General features: G+C 33.7%; 1 long non-coding RNA gene and 1 pseudogene across 1 annotated transcript; both read left to right on the top strand.

The window, feature by feature from the left end:
* Nucleotides 1-5,046: 5,046 nt before the first annotated feature.
* LOC114076449 lies at nt 5,047-8,651 on the top strand. Its single transcript, XR_003577379.1, has 3 exons — nt 5,047-7,573; nt 7,662-7,749; nt 7,837-8,651. It is a non-coding gene; the product is annotated as an uncharacterized LOC114076449 (long non-coding RNA).
* A 1,818-nt stretch (nt 8,652-10,469) lies between these two features.
* LOC114076448 lies at nt 10,470-11,984 on the top strand (annotated as a pseudogene).
* Nucleotides 11,985-18,702: the final 6,718 nt, after the last annotated feature.

An 18,702-nucleotide genomic window follows, 5' to 3' on the forward strand; every position in this document is an offset into this window, starting at 1 on the left:
TATATATATATATATATATATATATATATATATACATATATATATTAAAAGTAACTAAGAATTAGAACTTTTCACAACAAGTTCGAATCTATTTTATAGGAAACATAGGAAATGCTAAGTCTCTTGTAGCCATCTTAGACACATGAATAATCTTGGGTCACAGCCCATTCATGAATAAAATGAAAATACTAATGTCTATTACTACATCTTCTGAAACAAAAATCTAAACATAACCATGTGCTCAATCATGTGAGGACATACCAAGACTTGCTTAGGAGAATGATATTCCAAAGCTTCCATTAGGCTCATCGCAATTGCCACCTTCACCTTTTGAGTTAAAACAACATATGGAATTAGTACATTAAATGTACTAATTGTAGTGACATGTCATAAAACCATGCTAAAATGGACATTCATATAAAACATGCTCTTTTATACTCTTTTAAGAAAAACATTATAAAACTAGTATAAGAACAACTTTTAACACCAATTTCACATGTAAGACATATTCAAAGTAATCCATAATACAACATTAACATCACTTCAAACCATATAAGCATAGAACCCTCCTACTAAAGGTTATCCTATGACTTACTTCACTATGACAAGAAGAAACCGCATCTACACCCTCTTCAAGCACACGTAAATAATCCTTATGACTACCTGATATTAGATTATTCCCATTTAATCACATGGACTCTCTACCCAAGATTGCTCTAACACTTACTTGAGTAAGACATTAAGAGACAACTCATACACCCTATCAAAGACCACCTAATCTATCCTCAAAGCTACCCTAGCTACGGATCTTTTTAGTCAACATACATTACCTAAGACAACAATATGCATTAAGATATTTAAAATACATTCAACAACTGGATGACTTCACATAATTGTCTTGGGAAGGAACTAGGGGAACCACATCCAAGCATCTTCAAAGTCTACTCGAGCCATGTCTAGATAGCATTCCATTCAACTACCTAAACGTTGTAGAACTTCTCCAACACTAGAATGCACAACACATGATGAAAATAGGCATTAACAAACATAGACCAAACTTTCTAGACATGGAATCCAGAGTCTACCCTACTCTGAGGAAGGGTGTTCTACTTGCCAATGGTAGAACTAGGACACATCTCATGCAGGCACATGGTAAAGATATATCAAGGGTATCTTTGTATTATAGTCTACTTTAGTAGAATCATTACCACAAGAATATTCACTCGGTGCAAGCCATGTTCTCATAGAGTAAGTTCAATACAACAAGGCATATGAAAAGGCAACACTTCTTAGTCTCACCTAACAATTACACCTATAACAAAGATTGTTCCTCTAGGGCTGTAACTCAATGGTCAAAGGAATAGCGCAATGACTTTCTTAGAGATAGTTTCATGTATTTGCAGCCAATCTATCCCTAAGTCCATCATTCACACACACTATAAGAAAAATTACATTTAACGACCAAATTTTGACAAATCAATATAATTCCGGTTGTTAAAAGTATATGTATAACGTCAAAAAAAATCAGTCGTTAAAAGACTATTTTAATGTAATATTAGTATAGCAAAAATATCCGCATCTCAAAATTTTTTATACCCGGATGTTAAGTATAAAAAAATTACACATATTTTTACTTTGATAAGTTTTTTTCACAAAAAGACTTATTACCCCACCCCCAACTGATGATCACACCCTATTACCCTTCATTCCATAAAAACATAACAAAACATCCCTTTTTCCACATAATAAAACCAAACTAAGAAAGTTAATCCAACTCCTCAATCTGCGAGAAAAGAGCTACATGCGGGAGTAAAGAAATGCAGAATCGTGACTCAGAGTCCCTTAATTCTAGCGCAGAACTGATTTGTTGGAGAAAAAATCAGCAAAACAAAGCATAATAATGGTGGTACCGTTCGAAAAATTCAGGTTTATTTGAAAAAATTAAGCTATAGATCTCTAATGAAGGTCTTTATAAATTAAATCAAAGTATTTTATTAAATTGCTAATGTCGCCTCTTTCTTTTTCCTTCAAATTTCAGTTGAGTTTTTTGCTCCTTGCTGAAATATTCTTGGACTTTAATTCCCTTAAAGGTTGTCTTATGTTGTTTTGACCACAAATTGTTATGTGGGTATTCTAATTTTGACCATAAATTTATGTGGGTATTCTGATATTGACAATAAATTGTTATGTGGGTATTCTGTTTTTGACCATAAAATTTTTGTGGGTATTCTGATTTTGACCATAAATTGTTATGTGGGTATTTTGATTTTGACCATTTTTGAGTTTATGTTGTATGATTCATAAGTTTTTCCATTACTAGGTTATTGATCCACATGCTCTTAAATTATGTAATATGTTTGTGGGTATGCAGGGAAATGTATTCTTGTAAAGGGGTGACTGGGACTGGGTTACAACCAAATAATCCAATTTGACCATGTTTTGTTTCTGATCCACCAGAACTTGTTGGTTTAGGTTATGGTTTGGACTTGTATTGGCTTCAGAATTCATCGTATTCATCGATATAAAGTTTTGGTGGTAATGAAGGAGATCCTATGAAATGGGAGTTTGAGAATTCTTTGTTATATAATGATTCATATTTTTCTTGATTGAACAAACACACTTTATCCCCAAACATACAGAACCCAGTTACAGCAAGCTAATAAGAAAAAAAAATAATAAAACAACCTAGTCCATCCCAAGCATTTCCAACAGCTACAACTGTACATTCACTATTTATATAATTCCTTTATACCTATCTTTCCTTCTATGCTTCCTCTTTAGTACTTCAATGTTCTCACTTTACTGTCAAGTTGTATTTTCTTCATTATCACTTGTGTTCTCTGCATTCTCTGCTTCCAGATTGCATCATTCCTCGTCTTCCATATATAATACACTAGCACAGCCAGTATTGCCTATATATGTCCTCTATGGATTTACCCTGTTACGTTTCTTGTTATTCATGTCGATAGTTCCTGTGGTCCCTTGTTCCATGGTTTAGTGTTTAGCCAGTTCAAAATATCATCCAAGCAGGTGTTGGATTAAACACATTCAAAATATAAGGAGGGTAGTGATGAATCTTCTGATTTTTCTGGTGGAGATGAGTCCTTTTATTGCAACTGTAGGAGTGGTGTCCTAGAAATGTATTCATCCATTTGTTTGTTAAGCAATGAATAACTCATTCTGATAGGAGTGATAGCAACATCTTCATGTGTCTATATATGAATGTCCTTGTTTATATCTTTACTAGTATATAAAGGTAGACATCATTGCAATCAAATCATTACTTGGAATTCCCCTTCCCTTTCAGGACAACATCTCAAATCTCACAATTTTCCTTCATTTCGTAGCTTATTTTGTGTAGTTGTTGCCTTGACCTTACAAATAGTTTTGTTGGTTAATAAGGCAAATCTCCCGGTATTCAAAAATCACTCTCCACTAACATCTCTATTGAATATAATTCTCTTTGATCCAATTGTTGGCTTTTGTTTTTAATGTTACCAAAAGCGAATGCTTCATTGTTCAAAGTGCGAAGCAAAGTGAAGCTGTATTGCTTTTTTGCAGTGAAGTGAAACTATGGCAAAAAAAAAGTAGGTGTTGCAGTCCAGAAGCGGGGAAGCGATTTCTCGCTTTTGTGCTTAACTATGGTTGATAGTAACTACAGATTTTTTTTATTTCGTAATAGCATTTCGTGCCTTCTTTCTAATCATTTCCCTCTATTTCACTTCTCATGCAATGACACTCTTTCAAGTGACTGCAAGTTAAGTTTCACATCTTTTCTTCTTCTTCTAATTCTTTCTTTATGTGCTTAATTTCTCTGCTTAATTCTTTGGCAACAGTTATTGTTTTAACCCTGTTTGCAAATTTCCATGTTTTGTTTTTTCTTGTTTATATTGAATCATATTTAAATTTTATGTTCCTCTAATTCCAGTATGTATGTGAGACAACTCAGTTGGTGCAATAATTTTGGCTTAACTTTTATGAAAGTAGCGAGACAATTAATAGAAACTATAAAAGGGAAATACAGAGACATCGCGAAAGCAGCATATAGTATCACCTGCATATAGTATCATTGAAAATGGATGAATTCTTTGAAATAGGCAATAAATAATATTGGAAAGACTATACTGAAATTATTTCTATATAATTTCATGTGGCTTATTGATTTTTATAAGCTCTTTATTGGATTTCATTTTTTTTCCTGTGTAATGTATCTCATGTTCACATATTTCTTTCTTTTTTGTTGTAAGATTTGGTTCCAAATATGTCGGTCGATGTGCTTACTATTATCGTTGAAAGTGTCTTTAAAACTATTCTTTTGAAGTCTTTTTGTTGATTTCTTTTATTAAGGTACATTTTTTTCTTTTTCTAAAACTTTCTTCTTTACTAATGTGTTTTTGAAAATATTTCCAGTATTTGTCTCAGTTTTTGTGGCCATTTGTTTTGCTATGCTTTTAATTCAATTTTATTGGCTATTTTCTAAGAAGTATTGTTGGTTGCGATCATTTACTATGTTTCATCGATTTTTGAACTATGGTATGAGCATCATAAAATGTTAAACTATCAGACACTATCAAAACATTGATGTTCTCAATATAGGTAATAAGAATGTACACACCTGTAAGAAAATTTAAATGCTACAAACAAAAAAATATAAAATCTTTCACCTATTTTCTTAAGACTTTGAATTCTCTTCTTTTAATATAATCAGATTAGATTTTAGGCGTTCTCTAACCTGTACATATAATTTTTTAATTAATTGTGAAATTGCTTTTTTATATTAAGTTCATAATCATAAACGTAAAAAGTAATTGGTCTTTTACTATTGATGTTTAGAATGTACCTGTAAAAATTATTTTTTTGAAATATTTGGTCTTTTACTATCATATGTTGGATCTTCTTTAATTGCTAGGGTCGTTTGTTATGTAATTTGGACTATCCCAATTTTTATAATCTTTTTATTATCATCTTGTGAATATTTATTTGTGTTTCTTGTTGAAGTACTAATTAATTTTTTTTCATGATCTTTTGTTGTAATACATATATAACTATATGCATCTAGTGTGTGTGAATCTATAACTCTAAAATTTTATATCTAATTAGCACTACTTTGATGTTATACTAATGTTTTATTATATATATTTTACATGCATGGAGATAATGGCGCCTAATAAACAATGGATGGAACTCATTAAAGATAGACTTGCTATTGCTTATATAGATGGGGTTGAGACTTTCTTGGATTATGCTTTTTCAAAATTAGGAGACCCGCAGTTGATACGTTGTCCATGTATTAAATGTGGTAATGCAATTTCTAGAACATGTGTTATGGTTAGGTCGCATTTAATAGTACATGGGATAAGACCAAGTTATACTTTTTGGTATCACCATGTGGAGATGTCAGGTGAAGAACAATAAAATTTTGAAAAAATAGATGATAATGACTTTAAAGAGGATGATGGTGAGGATGAAATAGATGGTTTGCTTAGAGATTTGTACCCCGATATTAACGTAGATAATATGAATAATAGTGGTGATGATTTTCTGGAGGAGGAACAAAATGATGAAGCAAAAAAGTTTTATAGGCTTTTGAAAAATCTTGATCTAACATCATATGAAAGTGCAAAAATTTCTAAGCTCTCTACATTGGTTCAATTGCTTCACCGTAAAAGTATTCGTTATCGGAGTAATGAGTCATTTACAATGTTGTTGAAGTTTTAGAAAGATGATCTATTTTTCGATGTAACAAATTTGCCGGAATCGTATTATGAGGCAAAGAAGGTTATTCGGGATCTTGGACTTTCTTGTAAGAAGATTGATGCATGTAAGAATGATTGCATGTTATATTGGAAGGATGATAATTGTCTTCAATCTTGCAAAATTTGTGGTGCATCTAGATGGAAGGATGGTAAACAGAGTGGTGAAAAAAAATTGAAAAAGGGAAAAAAGATACCATGCAAGATTTTACGTTATTTTCCTCTAAAGCCGACACTTCAAAGGTATTATATGTGCTCAAAGATATCTCCTTTGATATTATGGCATCAAGACAAAAGAGTTGATGTCGGAATAATAAGGCATCCAGCTGATTCAGTGGCATGGAAAAAATTTGATGAGCTTCACTCATCTTTTGCTGCAGATCCACGTAATGTACGACTTCGACTTGCTAGTGATGGTTTCCAACCATTTGGAATGTCAAAAAGTCCGTGCAACGTTTGGCTCGTGGTACTTATTCCCTATAATTTTCCACCTTGGCTTTGCATGAAGCAAGAGAACTTTATTTTGTCAATGCTTTTACCTGGCCCTGAGCGTCCTGGTGATGCAATTGATGTTTATCTGTAACCTTTAATAGAGGAGTTGAATGAATTATGGGAAAAAGGAGTCAAGACATTTGATGCATCAACTAGAAAGAATTTTACATTATATGCATCTATGTTGTGGACCATTAATGACTTTCCAGCATATGCAAATTTGTCAAGATGGAGTACAAAAGGAAAAATCGTTAGCCCATGTTGCAATAAAAAAACACACCATACAAGGCTAACAAATGTCCAAAAAAAGTGTTATATGGTCCATAGACGATATCTTCCTCTTAATCACAAATGGAGAAATGATAAAGCGTCATTTGATAACACTGCTGAGCACAGGCTACCGCCTGAAATGTTGTCCGGTGATGATATTCTTGAACAGGTTGCTGACTTAGATTGGTTACAATTAAAAAGGGGTCCACAGAAGAATATTAAAGTATCACGCAAGAAAAGGGGTGATAATTGGAATAAGAAGAGTGTATTCTTTGACATTCTATATTGAAAAACCTTATTGTTGCGACATAATCTTGATGTGCTGCACATTGAAAAGAATATATGTGATAGTATTTTGGGGACTATATTGGATGTCTCAGGGAAAACAAAAGACACCTTTAGCACTCGGTTGGATTTACAAAATATTAAAATACGAAAACAATTGCCTATGATACGAAATGGATATAAATATGAGTTACCAGCATCACCTTACACATTATCTGATGAAGATAAGCAAAAAATTTTCAAATTTTTGAAGAATTTGAAGTTCCCAGATGGATTTTTCTTCAAATATGTCTCAATGTATCAAGTTAAGGATAAAAATTTTTCTCAAGATTAAAAAGTCATCATTGTTATATAATTTTACAACATTTACTCCCTCTTGCCATGTGTGGTATGCTTTGCAAATCTGTGTCTGAAACTCTTATTGAGTTGTCAATTTTTTTCAAAGTGCTTGGAACAAAATGTTAGTGCGTAGAGGATTTGGAACAAATAGAAGCTCAAATACCAAAAAAATTATGCAAGTTAGAAAAGGTGTTCCCTCCTGCATTTTTCTATGTCATGGTGCACTTGTCTATTCATCTACCTGATGAAGCTAAGATTGCTGGACCAATTCAGTATCGATGGATGTATCCAATAGAGAGATACCTACACTTTTTGAAGTGTTTTATTTGAAAAAATTTGAAGGGTAGCACACCAGACAAACTTGATTCAAACGATTTAGAGGACGCACACTATTATATTTTGAAGAATTGTAATGAAATTCAACCTTTCCTCGAGTAAGTATTGACTTAATCTAATAATGTATTTATACCTTGTCGATATGTTCAATTTAAAATAACATGTAAAACTTCAATTCTTTGTTAGTGAATTTTCATGAATTCATAGTGAGACCTCTCACCAAAGTTCAGATGTGGAGTGGAATAGAAAGTTCATTACTTCGTTACAAAAAAAGGTTAGTAGAAATTAACTGGTTATCTTAAATCAAGAATGCAATTAAATATTGTTTTCTAAAAAGCTATTTGATGTTGTTATGTTGCAGGATTATACAAATATGATGATAGTAAGAGAATGGAAGATTTACTATCGTTATCACGTGGCCCTATGCCATATGTCACAAGGTTCAAAGGTCATATTATTAATGGATATAGGTTTCATGTGAAAGAGTCTGATCAATATCTAAAAACTCAAAATTATGGAGTGGTTGTAGTAGGTGAGACCGGTGAAGAACAAAACCACATGAACTATTATGGCGAGTTAGCCGAGGTTCTTGAATTACAATTTGTTGGGGGAAGAATAAAAAGTCACGGATAGTTGCCATTTCTATATCACATTTTTTTGGCAACTTGAGGCCTTATCTGTTGCAATGCGCAATGTTTGACCTATTTTGTCTAGCTGTCACTTGGTTTGGAACTGTTGATGGGTACTTTTCGAAAACTAGATGAATGTTATTTTGCATGTTTGGACTTATAGATATAAAAAGAAAAGGCCATTGTATAGAGTAATATTTTAAAAATTGGACACCAAAAACTTAACTACGTATTGGAGTAAATTTATATCGAAGAGCATAGTTGACTTACTTTAAAATTTGCAAGTCCATGTGAATATGATAGGACAACCAAGGTGAGGGGAACAAACATTTGTAAGAATGTTCTGCGATTAAGACCTGGAGAGAAGTTTAAAGTCACTTTCTATCAAAATTGAGTCGTTGGGACAAATCAGACCTTGTTTACGAGACACTTGGGTTTGCTAGTTCGTGATCTTAATATATGCCCGTTGCGGGTACACTCATGGATGGATATCGAAGAGCACAAGCTTGAGCATATGTGGGCAGCTGTTACAGTAAGAATTACAACATTACCCCTAATATGTTCTAATTCCTTGCTTTCCATGTGTAGTAAATCATTACATCCCATATTCCTAACTAGATTTTCTATTGTGTTTGCGTCCATTTTCTACTTCTAAGGAATTTGTTCTTTTTTTTTTTTTTGAATGACCCTTGGCGGGGTCAGGGGCTTAGAAACACCCCCAGGCCTTAGAATAGATACACAAAAATAAGAACAATCTATATCTAACCTAGACAAAACCTTGTTGAATAGGAAAAACCAAATGAAAATTTGAACTGTGCAAAGGTAAAGGTGACTGTTTGAATCTTCTTATTTTCTTCCTTCTGAAGTTCTGTATGCCCATTCCTTCCAGAAGAAAGCTATTTCTTGCTTCATTTGGTAGTTGGTTGTACGTATAATAGTGTTGGATGATATCATGTCTATTACTCTGCTTGGGTAAGAAGTCAACTAAGCTGTTGCTTTCTCTGTAAACATGAAGACACTGGAAGTATTCACACTGATTAGCAAGATTCTGCAGTTCTTGAATGAGTGATCTTAGTTTCCAAGGAGTAGTTGTAGTGTGTTTATAGGAGGAGGGTTCCAGGAGACAATGGTCAATCTAGTAATATGCCTATAGCTTCAACTTTGTCAATGACCTCTGTCCATTTAGAGGTCCATTAAATGGCTGAATAATTAGAATTCAATATGTGGAGAATATCTTTTATCTAGGATCATGTACTTGAGACTAGAGATACTACATTTCTTCCCTCCATACTTGGTTGAACACCGGTTTTCCCACATATTCCCACATACTATTATTGGAAGTGCTTGGATGATGTTTCTATGAATCTCAATGTGATGATTGTCACTCCCCCAATTCAGCAATAGATGCTTCAGGTGTGTTTGCTGGTAAATAATTCCCTAGAGGCCTGCACAAAATTTCCAAATATGGGCTGCAAAACGACCATTAGTAAAAACATGATTCACATCATCCCATCACTGCTTGATGCAACAGAAACATTTGGCTGGTTCAATTCCAAAAGTGATCAGCTTTTCATTGGTTGGAAGTTTTTGTCTTAGATATATCCATACTAGGAATGATATCTTAATAATGGAACAATCTTATGACAAATCTGCGAATAAAGCATTTCCTTGACCTTCTTATCTCTGCACATCTCCCAAGCAGAGGCGCATGAGAAGCTTCCTGCTTAAGTAGTATCCATATTGCAATGTCCTTAACCCCTTCCTGGTACTGAAACTTAGTGTTTAGAATCAGAAGAATAAGCATGGGAGGTGTCTTTCTAAGATCAGCAGTACCTCCCCATATAAAGTTCTGATGATATTTTTCGCTATTCCAGGAAAAGTTTGACTGTGATAACATGAATGATTAAAGAGATAATGTTTTGAAACTTATGAAAAAACTTTGGAACAATTGGAGAGGATCTCTGCACAAGGATATGAAATCCAAATCATTGCACCAGATTCTAAAAGATGTTCCAACAGGAGTAGACAAGAGTGATTGAGAATGGTTGTTATAGGAACATTTTTTTATCTGATAAGTTTAAGATATGATTGCATAGTTTATGAATATAATTTTATTTCTTTTGGAATAGTTCTTTTGATTAAATATATTATTTCATTTGTGATCAAGAGGATGCAAAATTAAGTAGTTGCCAAATTTAATTTCAGAATAAAAATAGAACCATTAAACAAGCTTGTGATAATTGTAGCTTATTTTAATGCAGAAATCAAGTACAAGAAACACAATCAACAGGTCTAAGTTGTGTATGCCTCATCATATGGGTAGAAAGCCTATAAGAGAGAATATTTACGAACTGGTAAATAAATCATGAAACCCTACAAGGAAACCTCCTTTTTGTATAAAAGATCTTATAGTACTTACCTTTTCTTTTTGTTGTTAAGGGAGGCAAAGATAGTAATCCACCAAACATGGCAACTATCTTCTTGGAGACTCGTAAAAAGGGAAATGAGCTTGTCGAACCAGAAACCAATGAAAAATATGTTTGTTCATCGTTAAATTTAATTTATCATTTTCAATCTGGATTGATTCGATGAAATATTATTATACAATTCTTGTATTTTATAGGCTGAAATTCAAGAGCTTGTACAATCTTAACCATCTCTTACCAATATTGAGGTAGGGGAACGTTGCTTTGGAACTCAATGCAAAAGTCATGCAGTTGGATTTGGCGGTGGGATAAAAACTAAGGAGTTGAAAGGTGACAGTACTTCTAAGGCAGTGTTGTTGGAAGAACTGAAAACAACTCGAAAAGAAAAGGAATCAATGAAAAAGCTTATTGATATTCTAGATAGTAAATATGATAGCCTTGAAAGTATATTTGTTCGTCAGCGTCCATCACCTCCACCAGGTTAGCAAACTTTTCATTAAATATGCTATGATGTGTACTTTTCAATGAATTTAGTTATGTCATTGACAAATGCTCATCTTTCACAAGGGCTTTGCTAATGAGTGGTCTATCTTTCTATGGTAAGTTTATTTTAGAAGGAAGGTAGACTTTAGTTGTACTACATTCAATTATGAGGGAGACTACATGCTTATAGATCATACCTTTATCCCAATCAGGATGTATTCCTATGTTCACAACTAAATTCCTTTCCTGCATGTTCACCTTAGTATTTGTGTTGCATGTTAAATCTTTATTGTGTTATAGGTTTTGAATAATGAACTCGAAATTTGTTGAACTTTTTGAATTTCTTAAATGTGAAAGATGGTTATCTCATTTTATTTTATCTCCATAAGTTTCACAGTCACATGAATGAATTTGTGTAGTTTATATAGTTCAATAGCAGAGCTCGCTGGTGGATTTCTCAAAATGCTAAGACATTGTTGGATCATCTTTTCAGCAATATGGAACATGCATTATACATTTGCTTCTAAAAATGAGAGAGATGATTGATGTTTATATGATATCATTTCTTTATAGAACTTGTAACAAGTCAAACATGTTGGGTCTCGTAAAAAAATGATATTCTTCACTTGGAGGACTAAATGATAGTAATCTGCAAAAAGACTTGATTAGAATGCTTTTTTCCCATGTATTTTGGTTGAGTTTTGTAATAAATGATTGATTTATTTTTTAAAAGTTATAAATTACAGGAAACTGGCATTTTGTCACGAATTGACCTCAAATTGTTTTTATTAAAATAGATGATGAAGAATGTGATGATGAAGATTAAACGTCTTAGCTTGTTGAAGAACTGTGGAGCCAACTGAAAAGAAAGATATATTAAATTTTTATTGTTGGTGTAGATCTAGAGAAATTTTAACCTATATATGTAGTTATTTTATTTTCTCAATTTTAGGATTCGATAGATTGTAATATTTATGTCGAACATCTATATTTTTTAGATCGTGAATATGTTTTTTAATTAGATATTGTGTTGAACAATTATATTTAAGTTTTATATTATGTTTTCGTTCATCGCAAAACAGTTAACAAATTTTAAATTAAATTTATTATGGCTTGTCCAAAAAAAAAGATATTAAGACACGGAACTGTAAAAGAAATGTAATCAAGTAAAGAATCTGACCACTGAAACGACTACAAATTTTGGTTTTACATCAACATATTAACAACCAAATGACAATCAACGACGGGATTTTGTAGTCGTTGTTACTAAATGTGGTGACCGGATTTATGGTTGTCGATAAGTAATATCTAACGACCGTCTATGCAATCCAGTCGTTAACCTTTAGAGACGGAGCTTTTAACGACCGGTGACGACCAATTTCGTTCCAGTCGTTATAGACCTTTAACGACTGGATATGGACTTTTAACGACCGGATTTCCTTTCGTTAAAAAGTAATTGTTCTTGTAGTGACAAGATGGGTACCATTACGGCTTTCAACTTCAAGGATATCATAACCTTCAGTTTTGATGAAGGTTCCAAGTAATTAACCTTCTAAACATGTTCAAGGTTATTTAGTAGTCATATTTAGAAGGGTACCATCTTAGTCTACAGATCCTAGACTTTTATTCAACATTTATTCATACACATAAAAGACAAAGGTGCTCAATCCTACTAAGTCAAGATGTCCATATTCACATACTAAGCAGGTATCAAGTAGAGGTATGCAATCTACTAAGCAAGACAAAACTATAATCCTTATATCACCTATACAATAATATTCAATTATCATGTAGGAAAAGCCATGTAAACATAGAAATATACTCTAGCAATACCTATAGAGACAACACCCTAGTCTCTCATGATCACATAGAACCTGTTAGACGAATCATACTTTGACTTCATGTATACATACACACATAGTCATACTTCATATTGATCAACTATATAATTCATAACATTATAAAATCATAATTCTCATAATAATAACAATAACGCCGACAAGTCCATGTTCATCACAATTATAACACATAAGTACGGCCACCATAAGTGGAACATACCAATCAACATAATTCAATGCCTAATATATTAGATTATCTTACCACCATACCATCATCAACACCACCAATCCTTAGCCTTCTCAAACAATTGACTTCACAAAGGCTCATACCATTAGCAATATACACAATACAAACCAATGACTAAACCATACAATTGATCTAACAATATACAATATGAAAAATCATCAAATACAGGAAGCCGATATAGATTTCTACCATGATATATACATGATTTAAAATCCCAATACAATCCACTAAAGAATTCAACATAATTAAGCCATGATCAAATCACCCAAATTATAGCCAAAATTAGGATTTCGTGTATTGCATGGGTTCATACAGATTTTGATCTAAAAACATTAAACTAATATCAATTTTATAATAAATCATTGATTCAAATCATTTTAAGCAAGAACCCATGGCTAGAAGTCAAGATAGAAGAATTCATGTTTTTGAACATCTTTGAAAACCATTTGAAATTGACTCCTTGAATGGAAGAGCAATGAAGAATGAAGTACCATACGTTAATTGAAGAATAGCCCATGTAATTTGGCAAAGAAAACAATTGAAAATTTACCTTCTAGCTTGAGCTTGAGTTTGGCCTCCAATGGAGGTTAGAGAGAATTTGGAAGAGAAGAGGGTTTGGGATTTTTGATTTCTTAATGGATATTGGGGTTTTGAGTTTGGTAAGGGGTTAAATAAGTCTCAAACTTTCTAGATAAGTCAAACTTAACTTAAATTGGACCTTTCTAGATAAGTCAAACTTAACTTAAATTTTTGGAATTAGCGTCGAGAAACAAGTCCGCGACATAGAGCTGCTCCCACAAGATTTTTGAAAATAAATTTTGAGACAGTTGAGTCCGTATTGTGGCCTGCAACGCGGATCAAAAATTGGTCCTTCCTTAATGAAGTCCACGATGCGGGCTGGTTCCACCAATGTTCATTTTTCTATTGCCTTGGGCAGCTTGTTTGTCAAAGGTTGGTCCTCCTCAAGAACCCGTAGGGCGGTTCTTGGGGAATCGTGCCCAGACGTTTCAACCTTAAACACAATCTTATATATGTTAGGAACCTATCCTACCACTTTGAACTCCAAACAGAACATAAAACATGCAAAGGCACACTAGAACACACTAGCACGTCTAAAGACTAACTTTCGAACGTCTCAGACGTTCTTCGACGTTTAACTTAAAACCACTTCCAAACTCAACACACTGAATTCTAACACTATAATTAATCATTTTGAAACCTTATAAAATTAGGACGGACATGTTACGCTCTAGCTTCACCAAGTTTGTTTTAGGGGTGTTACACTTGGACAATATTCGTCCTCCAATGACACTTGCTACACTTTAAAAACTTTTAAGAGATAAATACTCAAGTCTAGGAGTTCATAACCATAACACAACATATACAATAAACAAAAATAGGAGGAACATCAGTTTCCACAGAACAAGAGACTTAAAACACAAAAAGAAAGTAGGCACACCATATACAACTCATCCTGCAAAAAGACTCTACTTTTTCATACCATATAAGAGTAGCTTTCTTCTCCACATATCACCATACTCATATACATCATTCTTAAACAAGTATAGCCATTTCTCATGAAAACACAACTTAGCAACAATTTCAAATACTTTAAAGTGAAGCATGCTTACTAATGCACCAACGCAACCTCTAAGCAATTTATAATGAAGTATGAAAACATGAGAGATAAAATTATATGAAATCATTTTAAAACATAAACATAAAATCATGCAAATGCACAATGAAAGGAGATTGATGAAATTCAGTTTCACTTAAGACTCCAAATTAATGCAACATCCTACTATAACAATCTACCTCTGAAGCTTGAATAGAATGGAAGAAAAGAGACAAAAATCGACAAGACAACAACTCATCATACTCCCCAACATTGAAGGAACTCATAACTTAAAAGGGAAAACTATAAATTAACGGCATTATCACTTGAATTTGCCTTGGATTAGAGAAGACAAAAGTGAATCCTCTTTAGACCACCAACATCTGTAATACTTAGAGGAACTTTCTTGGACTCTCTTCCTCTAGCCGCAATAGTAGGACAATCTCTAACCTTAAGTCCATTCTTACCATAAGAAAAACAACAACCTGTACCAGCCAAAAACTTCCCAAAATGCTTCTTCCCAGAAGTAGAAGTAGGCTTCACCACTTGGGAACCACTACCACTCTCAAGCTTGACTTTGGAAGCACTAGACCTTCATGATTTGGAGCCCTATTCTTAAACCTAGGTTTTTTTTGCTTAGTGGGTCTACCCCTCTTCAAATTCCTTGAGATTCTATTAAGTTTTGAAACTTCAATAAATTATGCATACACCATAAGGCTAGAAAAGTTCATGTTATGGAGCATGGCCGTACGACACTCATTTTTCACCAGGATGGCAGGAGGTCGCAAACCTACTCATCTCATCCTTAGGGTTAAATACCAAGGATGGAGCATACCTAGACAATATAGTAAACTTCAAATAATACTCCTCAACACTCATGTTACCTTGCCTAAGGTTCTTTAACTCCTCCAAGACTCAACCTGCCTATAAAATTTCCATCCGGTGTAACAGACTTTAGCAACATCCCTAAATTGGTGGGAAGGAAACGCTGTCTTCTCCCTAAAAGTCACCCCCATTACACTCAACACCTTGTACATACCATCTAGAAACTCTTGAGGATCCTCGCAGACCATAGAACAAAGGTAGAGAGGAGGATTCATGCTCACAAAGTCCCTTAATCTAGAGGTCATAGTACTCACAAGAGCATTCACTCTAGGCTCAACAACTCAAATCACCTGAACTATCATGGCTCGAGCTAGGGTATGGAGATACTCTCTAATATCCCCATTAGTCATGTCTGGTGGAACCACCGGAATCTTTTCTTTTTGATCCACTATAGAGACTTGATCACCTTGTGGAGCTTTTTCACATTGGGAAACTTGCCCACCTCGGGGAGGAACTCCCTCATTTACCACTTCCTCATCAACTCTCCATATGGGAATTATTATCGTATTCCTATTCTATAAACACAAGAGAAGAAATCAGAAAAAGACACTTATAACCTAAACTCTATTGTACGACACATGAATAGTGAAGAAAGGGAAACTCTACCGTCCTATATCCTCTCTCTCATAGATGTGTCGCGAATCATACCGATGAACAATACCGTACTAGACGTGGCTTTAATGATGTCATGACCCGAAAGTACCCCCTAGAAGTTAGGGAGAAACCTCGTTTCCTGACCGAGCGTACTTGACCCTTTGGGGTCTTGTAAAAGCCTTTTACCCAGCATTCATTACATAAGACATGAAAAGTAGTGCAGAATTATAACTTTTCAAGAACATTTTGATGAAAAGGAATCTTTTATAAATACTTAGAAAATCTCATCGTCACAAGCCAAACATAAAGACGACATAATTAACTTAGGGGCACACCCCTTTACATTGAAGGGAATATATAATAATTCTTTATCTAAGAAATTAAGAAACAGACTATGCCCTCGAATATGTGACGACATACTTTGTCATGACAGGAACTTTCCCAAGCTTCACCTTTTAGACTTCAACTTTAAAAATGCTTCAAATCTATACTTATAATAAAAAAAAGTATGGGGTTAGTACAATACAATGTACTAAGTATGGCATATGCAAAAACATTCGAAAAGGGACATTTTAGTAAAATACCATTTCCTGCCAATCAAGTAAAACATCATACAAACCATCATTTAACACTTAAAGAAGAACTCACATAATTTTAATCAAAAAGAGGCATTTACTGTAACTTCCGAAAACATAAAGTGATCTCAAATTTGCGATAACAGTGAACTACTTTAAACTTTAACAATAAGTCATTTAAGGCATTCACAATGAATTATCCTATTCTAAATGAGTGAACTTCCAAGTCCAAGCGAAAGATAAAGTGAACTCATTTTTCGTAAATATTCCCCTACACAGGGATTATCCTAAGACTCACTAAGGTAAGACATGAAAGAAGTATGCATATTCCTCCTTCAATACACACCAAAGCAATCCTCAAGACTACCTCTTTCGGCTTACTCAACTCAAGGAGAAGCAAGCACCTTAATCAATGGCAAAATATAAAAAGACACCCAACAAAGCAGCAGTCTTCCCTTTCGGAATGACTACTTAGTGCAATGAGTAGATAGTGTCCCATAGCACCACCTACCCTAAGTAGTACATTCTTTTAGAAGGTTTGGCACCAAGTCTTCCCTTTTGGAAGGTCTTACCTAGTAAAATGAGTACATTGCATCCCATACCACCACCTACCCTAAGTAGTACGTTCTTTTAGAAGACATAGTTCAATCAATTCTTTTGTTGGAGTTAGCTTAACCGACATAGACCATGAGAGCTAGACATGGAATCCCGATATTAAACCCTATCGGATGAGGGATCATCACTTGCCTATAATGAGGTCATTCTCTTAGCATTTACATGACTTTCCCAATAGCTACACCTATGCAGGAGCATAGTTAAGGGATAAGGAGATTGCTACTAAGTAACCCATTCTCTACTAATGTGGAGTACTCATTTCAAGAGGTAAATTAGAATACAATATCTCAACTCACGAAGTGTAATCCACCTCTCCTTCATATCCTCTCGATGCTAGGTATAATTTCCCATAGATTCTCAACATTATAGACTATAGGTTAAGGATAACTAGTGAACGCCACATCTCAACTCACGAATGGAATTCATCCTCAAACCTATATTAGAAAGCTCATGGGATGAAGTGGGGTTGCTACTAAACACTTCATCAAAACTCACATAGAGTGTTCACTCAAAATTACCCTTTAGGACTTATCTTAACTTCATTCATTCATTTAAGTGTGAGTATATATGTACATGTGAGCACACCTTGCACATAAGCTTCACTTCATTCATAATTAACTCCTATACATTCTTAGACCTTCATTCATCACATCACACATCTTACATGCTTCACATAATAATATAATTCCTTTCTACATAATCCTTAAAGTACTTCTCACAAGAAGTTTCATAAAGCAATTAACAAGAATAACTTCATTCAAGCGTACACTCTACTCTACTTCACTTAATCACTTAATAAGGCACATTTAAAAAGAATAGCATATTTATCACCTTACCTCACATAAAAATTCTCAATAGCCTCATTCGCAATAAAATACTACCTTTACATTCATACAATTAAATTAAAACCGCCACCAAGAAGGTGGACCATACCACTCAAGAGCATTTCAAAATTGAAACTAAGCAACATAACCAACTTACCCTTTATTCCATGCTTTCATCACATATAACATTTTATTCAATAACTCATCATAAATTATCTCTTTGGGCAGTATCTAAATAACAATAACAACCATAAGAAATCAAACCTCAAAGACTACCAATTCATGCTCATATAACCCATTTCTTAAGTCAAAGTTTGATAAAAAGCTTTAACATGATTTCATTGGTGTTTTAACCGTAAAATCTTAAACTAACATTATAAATACCATTATAAATTTATTAGAAATGTTTTCATGCAAGACCTATATTTAGATTTGAAGATAGAGAAACTAGGGTTGAAAACGCATTTTGAAAATCAATTAGAAGGGACTCCTTGAA

Source organism: Solanum pennellii, chromosome 3 (assembly GCF_001406875.1).
Source record: "Solanum pennellii chromosome 3, SPENNV200".
NCBI lineage: Eukaryota > Viridiplantae > Streptophyta > Magnoliopsida > Solanales > Solanaceae > Solanum > Solanum pennellii.